At 40.7% G+C, this 13,691-nt stretch overlaps 1 long non-coding RNA gene across 1 annotated transcript; it reads right to left on the minus strand.

Annotated features, from left to right (window-relative positions):
- Positions 1-6,521: 6,521 nt before the first annotated feature.
- On the minus strand, positions 6,522-8,343 carry LOC120952982 (uncharacterized). Its single transcript, XR_005751337.2, has 2 exons — positions 7,073-8,343; positions 6,522-7,002 (listed from the first exon to the last, which is right to left on the minus strand). It is a non-coding gene; the product is annotated as an uncharacterized LOC120952982 (long non-coding RNA).
- Positions 8,344-13,691: the final 5,348 nt, after the last annotated feature.

Consider the following 13,691-nt stretch of genomic DNA (forward strand, 5'->3'; position numbering starts at 1 on the left):
TACAAAAATGCTTATTTCTTTTAGTAAACGACTTTCCGTAATGTGCATGCAAAGCGGTTGCACTAAATAGTTTTTAATATTTTACAAAGCCAGTGGACGCTGCATCCCACATTTATTTATGACCATCAGTCTCTGGAGCATTATCTCACTGTGCAGCAGCTGCTGGCTCCCAAACAGGATGATGGAAGGGAATGAAACTATCGAAACAAACTAATATACGCATAACGTGAGAGAGCACGTGTATGCGAGTGTGAGCGAGAGCGCTCGACGTGGAGAATTTTATGTTAGATTTTACTAAAGAGAAAGAGAGAGAGAGAGTGAGGGAGAAAGAGAGAGATAGAGAGAGAATGGGTATGGGCGAGATAAATGTTCAGAGCGGAAACGACGATCGACAAATGCCGCCATAGCACATTGGAAGCGAATAGAGAAAAAAACCGGAGACGAAAATGTTTTTTTTTTTTTAATTTAAATTAAATACAAACTTTATAAAAATAACGAAATCATTAACATTATCAAAACTATTTTGTAGTTAAAGTTTTTACAGTTCAAAAATATATTTGTTTGCTTTTTTTATATTGATAAAGCTCGGCAAGTTTGTTTATTTTCTACTTTCAGAAGCCAAACTGTTATGAGTCACACGTTTATTACCTTTTTGAGGTAATTTTTTTAACTCGATATCCATTACCAATTTGATGACATTTTCGTATAGATTTTAATTCAGTTAAATCGATCCGTTTATCCCTTGACGTTTTTTCTAAAATCACCAAAACCACCATTCGTCCAAAAGTGACGAGAAATGTAGGGCTCCACCAGCTCAGACTGGTAAATCCGGGGTTCGTAGCTCTACCGTAGCTGCCAAGGGGAATGATGATTTTAAATTGGAAAATTGTTGCACTGCTTCTGTTCACAAATACCCTCTCCATATGCCAACCGTGCATCCGTGCTCCGGTATAGTTGCTGAACACTGAACACTGTTATGACCGATACAGGAAGTTTTCAGCTAAGTAGGACCTTAGGATGGTTGCATGAATCTGGGAGCGTTTCTGGTTGTTTGGTAGATCCTCGCTACCGATGCTTAAACATTATAACTAGTTCCACAAAACATCGTGTTAGCGTTATCGAAGTGAATGTAGTCTGTAATGGTTCAAACAACGCTGGAAAAACGTAAGGAATCGACTTAAGTCTAAATCATAATCTTCACGAAATGAGCTTCAAAAGGTTCGTTTCCGGCGTATCGTTGCTCCGCTCTCTCTCTCTCTCTCTCTCTCTCTCTCTATCTCTTCCTATCTTTGCCATCCTCTTGCGATCATCTCTTGCGATCAGCATCACGGTGTATAGAGTACCTAGCCATCCCCAGTCATCATCAGGTTAGAATGAATGATCTGAAAAAAACTACACAAGACAGGAAAGGAAAATTGCTCGCAGGAATGATTTATGTACGCAACACAAACTAACACCTCTCGAGCCTGTCCCTCTCCCTTCCTCTCTGTCTCTCTCTGTCTCTAGTTTGGTCACTCGATTGGACATTCGGAGGGCGAAACCGGCGAGCTCCGAGAATAAGAAGGATGCCCAGAATTGCTACCTGTCATTTCGAGGATAGACATCCCGCATGACCCCCCCCTGTCCTGTACCTCTTTGGGTGCGTCAGGGCACGGTATCAACCATGGTTAAAGATCGTGCACCGGATGCAGCAAGTGAGTTGATACTCCGGTTTTGTTGTTGTTGCTGTTGTTGCTGGTGCTGTTGCTGCTGTTGTATTTCTATGCTGTTGCCATTTTGGCTCGAGCTGCACCGGACGCTTGACCAAGAAGAGATGAATCTGGACATTAATCCTGCTTTTGCTTCATCCTTCCCCTCTCGCTCTCGGCTCCGCTTGTTTTCCGTTTCACTCTGCTATTCGTCTTTAGTTTGCACGGATTGCCCTCGTTTCCCTTACCACACACCCCTCTATTTCCTCTCTCTCTCTTTCTCACATACACCATCTCTCTCGTGCGCTCTCCCTCTCACCTTCCGTGTGCACTTTGAATGAACGTAATGCAAACGCATCGCCGATCAACGCGGCGCGTTCGAATCGAAGCAGCAGATGCAGCCACCACCAGTCCCTCCCTCTGATGTCAGCTTTATTGCCGCTGGTGAAGGAAGGAGAAAATGGGGCCAGAAGATGCGTGCGTGTTGCATTTCCGCTCGACATCAAACCAGTTTGCTCTTTGCATCGATCGATGATCTGATCTGATGCGGTTGAGAAAGGGGTGCAGGGGACAGCGACAGGATGCGGCAGTGAGGGTGAGGGTGAGGGTGAGGTCATGGGACAGCGGCAGAAAGGCAACGGGGGGGGGGGGGGGAGGACGGTAGGTTGAAGACAGCGTAACGCGGTGCATCCTCTCCGTCCAGAACACGTTTTGCCCCTAGAAGGGAAAGTCTAATCAAGTGGTCTCATTCATAAACGATGCAGCGATGTTCTGCTACCTCAGCCGGGGACTGCACTACCGGCCCGAGGGACAGAACGGAAAACTAATGCCTACTTACTGTTAACCATTCAAGGGTTTTGGATAGCGAATGGGTTCCATAGCAATTTAAGATACATTGTTGTTTAACAGTGTGTGCTTGTTTGTAATGAAATCGACTTATTACAATCTACTTTAAGTTTAATGGACAACTATAACAAATTCAAAAAAGCGAATATTGTACGATTAAAAAAAATAAATAATCAAAACTACATAAGGGAGAAACTGTATTAAAAGTTTTTTGTTCTCTCTAGTCCAGAATTCGCTGTATCCATCAGATGTATGGGTAAAAGTGTGCAGATAATTTTAAATAAAGAATAAATTTCCTTTTGCTACTTTTTTCATCTGTTTTTATTTGTTTGTTTAGCAATGTTTTGCCATATAAGCTTAATTTTCTAAATTAATAAATATTTGAACCCTTTTTGTTGAGAGAATTATTTTACTTTAAAAAAAATGTTATCTTTATTATTTTTTCTGCAGACAGTATTTCTCAGTAAGAAAGTTTTAGCAAATTAAAGATAAATTAAACAATGAAAAAATCTTTCCAGTTACAGGTTGATGTTTATGTTTTTTGTATGTGTTTTTTTTTAAATTTATTCGCCAACAAGGCTCCAAGAGGCGTATAAACAATATTCTTAAATAGGCGACAAATGAAATAAAAATGTTGTTCATTTATTTAGATATTTAGTCTTAGAAAAGCGAGTAGGGTAATTTGCTAATTTTTGCACACACAATTAGTGCAAATTGCGTATAAATTGTTGATTTTTTTCTTAAAATGTGTTTAAAACATAAGCTAATATTTTTACTATAAACTTTAGCATTTCTGCCGCATATTCTACTGTTTTATTTTTTACCGAATACTTTATTCCACAAATGAAACACAAATGAAAATATTTCGGCTGATTTTGATCAAAACGAATAGATTTTTAACCTAAACCGCTAAGAATTGTGCAACACAAAATAAGGTTAAACCTTAATTCGTCCTGTAAACCACTTAAACTTTATATTGTTATTGAAATCAAACAAATATATATAGGTAATTCGCACGAAGAGGTAGTAAAATGTTTTACTTTTTGTAAACAAAATACACTTACTTGCTCGTTAGGATGTAAACTATGCCATTTTTATATTTATTTTGCGGAATTCCGCCCAGGACAAACTTGTAAAGTAACAGCGCTTCGTATCGCCCTAAACACTGTTCCATAGAAAAACATCCAGTTTGTTAGGGCTCTTTTTCTCGTGTATCAGTGCGTTGGAAAGTGTGCAATAATTGGAAATAAAGCATACAATAATATGTTGTGTTTTGGTAAGTGTGCAACACTTGCATTTTTGAATACGTTCAAAAATCAGTATTTCTTAACAATATTCATAATTAACTATTTTTTAAACAATAATTCTGTATACTAAATACACATGAATATTGCTATACTAGATATACATCACATGAATATTGTGCTTTTATACACCATACGAAACACTCTGGGCGTTCCCTTAAGTGTGCAACAATTGGCAACTTACCCTAGCTGGAATATTTTTTCACTGATTTTATGGTTATGGTTTTATGTTTTATGGGTTTTAAATGTTCTCTTTTATGTACCAAACGTATCGTTAGCAGAGTTAAATGTGCAAATTGAAGAAGAAAAAAATCATCGCCTCCTTTGATAACACAACGATCAACTGTCAAAAGGTGTACTCTTTCTGTCAAATCGTCAAAAGTAAATTGAAGTAAGGCTAGTAATAAGAAGAAGAAGTCTAGTAATTAAAAGTGCTGCGACGTCATTTATTTGGCGTTTGTATCATTTTCATCGCACACAAACAAACAACCCACAATTTTTTTTTTTGAGCGGAAAAATATTAGAACGCTCCAAAAGCATCTACATTCAAGGTCTTTTGGGTGTGTTGTTTTTGTTTTTGTTTTCGCTTGTTTCCTTGCCAAAACACATTTCCAGAACATGTTAACGTTCGTGCGTAGAGCAACATTTGTGGGACAGACGCAGAAGCCGAAACAGTTTAGAAGAATTACAACAGATCACAAGCATACGCCATTTATTTCTCCTCCATCCAGGATTTCCATCACAAATGATTAGACCAAAAAGGGGTGTGGAGAGAGGTGGGGATGAGGGGCACGCAGCGTACAGTTTAGAATGACGATGAAGCCGTTCTGCGCTTGGCAAGGGTGTGTGCATGGTGTGCGCGGCGTTTGTTGAAGCGCCCCGAAAGGAACTGGCTGGCTGGCATGTCGGAAGGAACGGCAAACGACGACCGTACACTGACTGCCGTTGCCGCGTTGTCGCATTGTCGCCGCTTGTCTACGGGTTGTCTTAAGGCACACATCTTGCTTGCCACGTCCGTCACGGACCGCTGATTCAAAATCCCGGATCACTGCCGGAGCAGCAGAGCAGCAGCAGCAGCAGTGCGGCGAGCCTGTGCGGCATGTGCGCTCCAGATGTTGCCCGGTATTTTTTTTTTGCTTCTCTTCGTTTCCAGGAGCCGAGGTGGCAGCGTCCCGAGGTCCCGGGTTTCCTGTAGGGGAAATGGCGGATCATCAGTTTGCGCAGGGCCGTTAGAATTCCACAGTGTCGTCGTCTCTCAGCTTGACTTGAAAGTCGGAGTTGATTTAGTCGTTTTGTCAGCAGGGCACAATACGGGAAGCGGGAGAAGCGGAAGCGGCAAACGGCCACATTCCCACATACACACACACACACACACACGAGCGCGCGCATACACCAGCACATCCCATTTGGGCATCCGGATCTGGAGAAGCAAAAGAAAAGCGACCGAGAACTCGCTAAAATAAACTCAAGGCGGCAGAGGCGGCCATCCCGGACAGACTCTAGGAATCACACGATGCATGCGCCGTGCCGTGCTGTGGCATGTCAAATTTAAAGTCCTTCAAACGAGTAAAACACACACACACACACACACACACACACACACACACCCAAAATGGCACAAAGTGAGAAAGGATGAAAAGCCAAACAAAAATGTGTCGTTCTGGCCATTCGAACACTTAAGACCCTGCGTCTGTAAGGAAGGAAGGAAGGAAGGAGGGAAGGAAGGAAGGAAGTACGCCGGTTTGGGACAGGCATAAATGAGATTCTTCGCTGCAGTGACGACTGCAGTTAATTTGATCGGCAGGGAAATGCATCAGACAAAAGAGGAACTGCGTTGGGTTTGTTTTTATTCATATCGATTTCCATAGCTGTAAATAGTATTGTTTGCCCATTCGGGTCGCCTCGTTTGTACAGTTGTACAGTAAGTTTCGGGTAACAATACAGTCGGTTTAAGACAATGGTGACTAAATTGGGCCAGATACGTAGAAAAAGTATGATTTCTATTGGTTCCTATGTTAATAACTGATGAATCTTTGAATCTGAATCTCAAGTTGTCGATGACCACCTCACTACGACCAAAAGCGGAAAAAAGAAAAAAAAATAGATAAAGAAACATAAACCATTAAAGATTCCTGGATCCTTGAATATTGGATTCAAAATTTAAATCATTTGTTGCTAAATAAGCATATGAATGACTTTTTATATATCATCATGTCAAACAACACTTGTCAAATGTGCATCGAACGTCCAAGCCAAACAACCAATGGCAAATCAATCGAGTTACCATTGATATCGGTGAGACACTTTGTATGAGCTGGAAATGTTTCTTTAGGATGTTGAGCTGGATTGAGAAACCCTGTAATGGTACTCTAAATTACATATCACTTTCATAACGGAGGCTTTTTTATGATTTATTATTTTTTGCAACAACCGGCACGTACCTACATTGACCTACAAATTCAAATCGTCGAAATTTTGGCGATCGATTTTCTGAACGTGCGTAAACTGCACCGCCCATGTGGTTGTGCCTGTGCGTCAAACAATGCAGATTCTTTCACGTACTGCAAACCATACTGCGGCGAAACGATACAACTGTAACGCACATCCGCTCCGAGGGAATGTGAGAGCAAACGGGGAGAAACAATACTTGCCATTGTGCTAATGACGCCAACACGGTCGCGGCTGTAGTTTATAAAATTAATTATTTTATTAGTGAAACATGGCTTAATGGAAAATGCTTGTAATGTGGTGTACGATCGCATAAAAATTGGCATATGACGACCGTTACCAAAATTGTTTCAACTCACACACACACACACACAGGATGCTCTCGATCGACAGTCGGCATGCAAATGTGTGTGTTGTGTGTGGACAGGCCCGTTCTCGAGCTCGTGCAGAACCGGTGGACGTTCAATCATACACCGGGCAGCTTCAGCTTTCAGCGTGGAGCGACCGCGCACGGGCGCAATGTGAAGAAACGAGGACGTCATCACGTCATTGTCACAACGAAGCATAATGAGGATGTACTTCGTTTACGCGGCGTATGGGCTAGAGGATTCGGTTTCGGTTCTAACTGTCGTTATAATCGCGCAAATATGCACCGCTTTGCTGCTGTGTGACGCTTTTGCAGGTCCGTTCCGATAGGTGTATGCTCTTTGTATTGCCTTTATTTTGTAAATCGTAGCAAAATTTTACTTCAAACACAAACAGTACCATTGTGTGAGGTGTACACACCACTTTCGATATGCTGCACAGTGTCCGATGCTCCGATCCGATGATTTGTTCATTTGAGACATTTAGTAGTATCAACTGGCACCTACAACAACGGCCAGTTACACCTGCTTGCTGCTGTGACACTTTTCGTTTATCACAAAAGTGGATTGCTCGCGGTATAAATGAATCCAAGAGTGAAGGTGTACTTGAAGAAACAACTACAACAACATCAGCAGCACCAACAGCACCACCACCAACAACAACAATAGCAACAACGAAACGAACCCACTACCTTCCTACGCGTGCCCGGTGTCACGGTGCCACACAGCTGCATGGGCCTTTGTGTCAACTTCATCATCGGCAATGATAATAACACGATAAGGAACGGGCAGGTATGTGAGCGCGGTCGCGCACCAGTATCAGTGGGGTTGCTGGCCGGAAATCGGTTGTAGCGGTCGTTTGCTGGAAAGGAAATGCAGCCTTTTAATTAAGTCTTGTCTACACAACTTCTGTTTCTTATCTGTAGCGTACAATTGACTCGTACGAGAATCAAGATTAGCAAACGTAAGCAGATGGCCACACAAATGCTTGTGGAGCACAAGCAACACCTTCTCGAGCTTACCTTCTCGCCCACTTGTGCTTCTTGATAACTGGTTTATTCAGGGACAGGAACATTCATTCATGATTCGTTGCTTTCTGATTCTGGTAAAAGTTATGTTAATTACATTATTGAAACACAATTCGCAAAGGTATTTGCTAGAATGGTCAAATGCTTAAGCGTACATTTTTCATATGAACAAAATGGGCCTATGGGAAACAGGGGACAATATGGTTATGGTTACAGAGGAAATCAATAACACTCGCACACGCATGAGCGCTTCAATAGGGGCATCTTCACAGTGTTATTCCACTTATTGTACGATTTAGAAGAAAAAAATCGTTCAGCAACTTTTGAATACACGATATTTTAATATGTATAGCATGTCCATACTGCCTCAAGATCCCATATTGCACACTCAACAGGATTGCAGGACTTTTTTCGAAGTTGAGTTTGTAGTGGGTTTGTCCAAGCTACTTCCTGAGTTTTACTATCAGTGATTGGTTTGTGTGCCCAGTATGTTAAAGAGTCACAAGTTCGGTCCATTGTAGATTTGAGCCCATGGCGGAAGTGTTGTTAGGTTGTACGACTTACGGACATATACATATGGTGGTTATTGGTGCATTACATGAAGAATGTTATAAGAAGAACAACAAACATGCACGAACAGCGAAGCCAATGCATGAAAATTGTAAAAAAAAAGAAAAAATATATAAAAGAAATGGATGTCTAACATTGATATGTGATTTAAATATTTAAATAAAGAATTAATTAAATGAATTAAAAAAAATAAAATACGCACAAGGATAAATGCATATAATGAAATTCTTACCAAATACATCATATAAAGGGCTGGACGGACGCATAGTAAAATCGTCAACTCACATGACTTTACAGCATAACCGTGATGAGTCAAAACCCCGTGTCCACTATACGTAAGACGGATTATGATGCTAAAGTTAATCAATAAATCAACAATAGCCAAGTCCATTAGTGATACAAACAAGGCAAGACCAACAGCTGTTGTTGCGCCAAACAAGAATTATAAATTATAGAACATAACTAAGAGTTTTGCTTCGATATTTAAATGACTTATTTGTTACATAAACCCAATATTTTCCTTCTTAATCCGACTGGCTACAATGAAAAGTATTTAATTACCTCTCGATATTACTTTTTCCTACAACCTACCCTTTCTATTAACAGTTTGCAAAGTTCTCGTGGGGCGTATTTGAATCACGAGGCCGTACGTAGCATGGGTACGATTATATTATATTATTAAGTAATACTGATTTGCACTTGTCATTGAAATTGTACATAATCTATAGCCAATTTGAACTGACACATGACACATAAGACTAGTAACTTACAGCAATGCTCAAATTCGATGTACAACATTTCATGAAAACTAGACAGCTTTATTGTTCTAAATTTTCTCTTCAAGGCTCGTTCATTCAAATTTGATTAAAAAAATCCAAATGCATTAATTTGTTGTTATGTACGTTCAACGAACCACCTTGTAGTTGTAATTTTTCAATTAAAAGTTATTATATTGAAGAAAAAAACGCTTTTGCACGGCATTAATAGTCTTAACAGATTAGAATGGATTGTGGACGCATTTGTAGAGTGGCTATTATTTACATTTTACAAACAAAGAATTTATTGTGTTCATATTAACCAAATTGTTATTGTGATGCTTGATGCTCCACCCAGATGGTCCCCTAGATAAGATGAAAACCCCGTTAAGATCGTACCCCGGTGATCTCTTCGAGCGGCAGGTGAGGTAGTGTCAATGTTTAAAAACCAGTAAACGGTGAGTAGGAACCATCGAACCATGTGTTTTTAAATAATTTTCTTGATGCTTATAATTACAACTCTATCCATACACCGCAAGCACCGCAACCTAACCAATGGAACGGTTAGTTCTTTTAGACAATTTCAAATTTCAATGGCAACATCAATAATCCTACGACACGAGATGCAACCGTTGACGTACAAACATGCCCGAATAGTATGGCTGTGTGTGTGTGTGTGTGTGTGTGTGTGTGTGTGTGTGTGTGTGTGTGTGTGTGTGTGTGTGTGTGTGTGTGTGTGTGTGTGTGTGTGTGTGTGTGTGTGTGTGTGTGTGTGTGTGTGTGTGTGTGTGTGTGTGTGTGTGTGTGTGTGTGTGTGTGTGTGTGTGTGTATGTGGTATGTGTGTTACCATTTCGGATGTCCCGGCTCCCTCATGCTGCCACCCCACGAATTTAGACCCAATTCATGGGTGTTCTGTTTAGCTTCTTGGCAACGTGATCAGCGCTATTTGGCCGCTGAACGGTACCACCGGGTGCGGGAAGAACACGACCGATCTTCGAGGAGGAGGAGGAGAGGGTCGGGAAGACCGTCCGTTCCCCCCAACAAAATCGCAAATGGGGAGCGCGACTTTGATTGAGAAAAAGTGGCATCTATTTTTACTCCTCATTACTTCATAAACAAAAATAAGTTTCGTTTTCCTCCCCTCTGCGCCATCATTTTTACAACCAAGTCATGGGCAACGAGTGCAAAAATTTCCCATCGGGAAAACTCGGTTTTACCCGTACTAGAGGCAAGCATATGGCAAATGCACCTTTCCTTCTGTTTGCTTTTGCTATTGCTTTCTTTATCTCTCTTCGCATTATCCTATCAATCTCGCAAAAGAAAACTATCTCGTTCTCTCTATCGCTTTCTCGCTCCCTCGATGTCTCTTTATTTATTTCTCTTTGATATGCTTTAGTTATAATATTTAGAGTAAAATGGTATAAACGTTTTCATTTATCAGTTTGAACAGCATTGCCTCAATTTATCCTACCCTTGCACTACCCTTGTACCGGAGATAGATGTGCCCCGCTGATAAAGTGCCAGCTGATAGTATCCTTTGAGATGCGATTTTTTGGGTTACTTTTGCGTTTTAGGCCAGGGTTTATAAAAATGTTGCGGGAGAAAAATTGTTACAAGAGAAAAAAATCGATTTATTCCTTTCGAATCATCGTTTGTATACAAAAATGGATGCAAAATAATTTCAATTTAATTTTAAAACATTTTTGTGTGCCCATATGTGTACAGTTTTTTTTACATAAGTAGGAAAATCTTGGGGCTGGTCTGGTGGTACAGTCGTCAACTCGTACGACGTAACAACATGCCCGTCATAGGTTCAAGTCCCGAATAGACCGTGCCCCCATACGTAGGACTGACTAACCTGCTATGGGGGGAAATCAATTAGTCACTGAAAGCCAAAGCCCACTAGTGGGTACAGGCAGGCCTTGACCGACATCGGTTGTTGTGCCAAAAAGAAGAAGAAGGAAAATCTGGAAATGTTGCCGCAACATGTTCAACGTGACCTACACGACCTTACAGGGGTTAGCATTGCGTTTCTGCGAACTCTTTCATAGTCGTATAGGTACAAAATAAGATTTTAAAAGAAGTTTGTAAGCAAATATTAGGAGTCAAATGTTGCGTTACATCATGCGTATAATAATCGTAAAAGATGCATAGGATAATATAGGAATTAGGAAACTATAGGAATGGGAATAGAATAGGACTGCAAAATAGAATAGGAATTATTATTGAGGTGCTAACACTACTTGAATAAATTGACGGTAACATAACCATATTATGATAACTTGTACTGTCTGTAAAATTTAATTTGTTTGGTCAGCAAATTGTTTACTAAATTTTTGTAGGACAATTTACTATTCGTTATTTGCCATTTTCAGTGCTCGACATAGACATTTTCAGTGCTCGAAAATCGTGGTTTCGGGCTATTTCTCTTAAATTAAAATGCGCCAATTACTTACTTGATACTTGAAGAACAAGCGCTTTAAAATCGACTGTGAGGTGGCTTTTTCGTTGCTTTCTGCTCTGTCCATTGGGAGATAACATGTAAGATAATGTGTTAGTTTTGTTCATTTTATTATTGTTGTACTAACAATTTGTTTGACCTCGAATTAATGGTGTATTGGAGCATTTTGGCCAAAATATGACAGCCAAATTATGAAATTCTTCTACTTGAAAATCGATGCTCAGAAAAATAATCAATCTAATGGCATCAACTTTTGAGTTTTACATGAAAACTGGCCACGATATTGGCAAATGATTTCATTACGAACAAGTTAAGTGCAGCGTGCATTTATTGAGTATCAACTCAAAAATGAAAGCGTAGTATAAAAGCAGTCGTAATAGATAAAAAATTACCACCATAATCGCCCCCTTCAATACCTGTCTACGCCTATCAGTTTGTATTCCTCATATGGAAGGAATAATATGCCAGCTTCCCGATCTTTAGAAGGATTTAATTTTTTAAGCATAAAAAATAGGCTACCTTCTTCTCGGCGGACTCTTTTACAGTTTCCTGCCCTCACGCTCTCATCAGTTGCAGAGCCTGCACAACAGACACACTACTATGCGTACGAACGCGCGCGCAAGAATCGTAAGGTTTACGCCGTGGTGATGATACGTGCGGTGTGATAGATGCGTCGCGTTGCGCAAGCGAAAGGAGATTAAAATTATGCGCATGCCCGCGCAAAATACGCCAATAAGCTCTGCCGGGTGCGGAGGCTTGTAAATCATCACAACAATGTTGCATGCAAATGAGACTCCAAACATCCACGCCTCGACTAACGAAATGTTTTGATATCTCATGTTTCCTCCCCCCCCCCCCCCTCCCCTCATTCCCACTCTCTTCTCGCACACTGTTTCCCCTGTTACGATTCTTCCGCACCTCCCTTAGGTTTGCGCGCATCATTATGTCTTTTTTTACTGCGTTCTTTGTACGATTTTGGGACGCTTTTTTGTGTTTGGTGGACAACACGCAAACGGGAATGTTTTCCTGCAATTCAGAGATACTTTTTTTGAGGAGCGAAGAACGAATCACTGGCAAGCGAGTAATCGAGCCAATGGTGGTGGTATGGTTTGCTTTCAAAGGTCTGTTCTTCTTGGCAGAAGGATTAATTGCGCGAATTAGCCAGAAGCGTAAAGATACCCACGTGTGGCAGCATTAATATAGTGCAAATTGTAAGAGTGAATAACACAGATTGGTTAAGAAGAGTATAGGAAAGCGAGCCAGTCAGAGTCAGTAAAAGCAACTAAATATCGTTTAATTACTTTAATACATTAAAATTACGTGTTGGTGCCAGCTGGTGAAAACGGATATGATGCAGTTGATTAATGATTGATTGGATAAGTATTGAACCAAAAGAAAATTAGGCACAACGCCACGTTTAATATCCTCCTGTATGGCTTTGTGCTTTCCTGGAATTGCTATACACACTGTGCAGATTTGGTTGTGCCAGACATATTCCCATCGCCACACCATGCAGCGAACAATTAAACATTCCGTGCACGGGAACGGATCACCTCATTTCACAAAGGTGGTCGTCGTCCAACCAATGCCGCCACCAACCGGATGCAGCACCAATCGTTTGCCCATTTCAATAATCGTCACGGCTTTTGGTTTTTGGCGCAGGGGTTGGCATCCCTATGCGACAACAGCTAAGGATGCAAAACAAAAAACAAAAAACAATGGATGATGACATATGATGTGCTTTTACAAATTAACAATGACCACTCTGCTATTCACCCTACTTTTATCCATACAATCGTTAAAGTGCAGCAATTGTTAGCCATTTTCCAAGCGCTTTTTACTGTAATAATTTAAATGCGAATTTAAAAAAGTAGATTCATTATAAAGATTGGTTCAACGAATCCACTGTACTTAACGTGGGATTGTAGTTTTCCACCCAACCGCTAACTATGCGTTATGAAAAATGTTATGAATATTAATGTCACATCGTAACAACTTTCCAGCGCATTTCATCATACATTTATTCTTTTTAGGCGAGAGCTTTATAACGTGGGATTGTGGTACGACGATAAACGTTATGGGTAAGCTTGCGTTCGCTGCATTACCGGTAACTAAGGGGCAACCTCCTACACAAATAGTAGTCGATGGCAGGGACTTTCACTTTGCACAGTCTTGTTACACACATCTGGAGCGACTGCGTAGGAACGCTGCTTCGCCAACGCATT

This window comes from Anopheles coluzzii, chromosome 2, assembly GCF_943734685.1.
Source record: "Anopheles coluzzii chromosome 2, AcolN3, whole genome shotgun sequence".
In the NCBI taxonomy this organism is placed as follows: Eukaryota; Metazoa; Arthropoda; class Insecta; order Diptera; family Culicidae; genus Anopheles; species Anopheles coluzzii.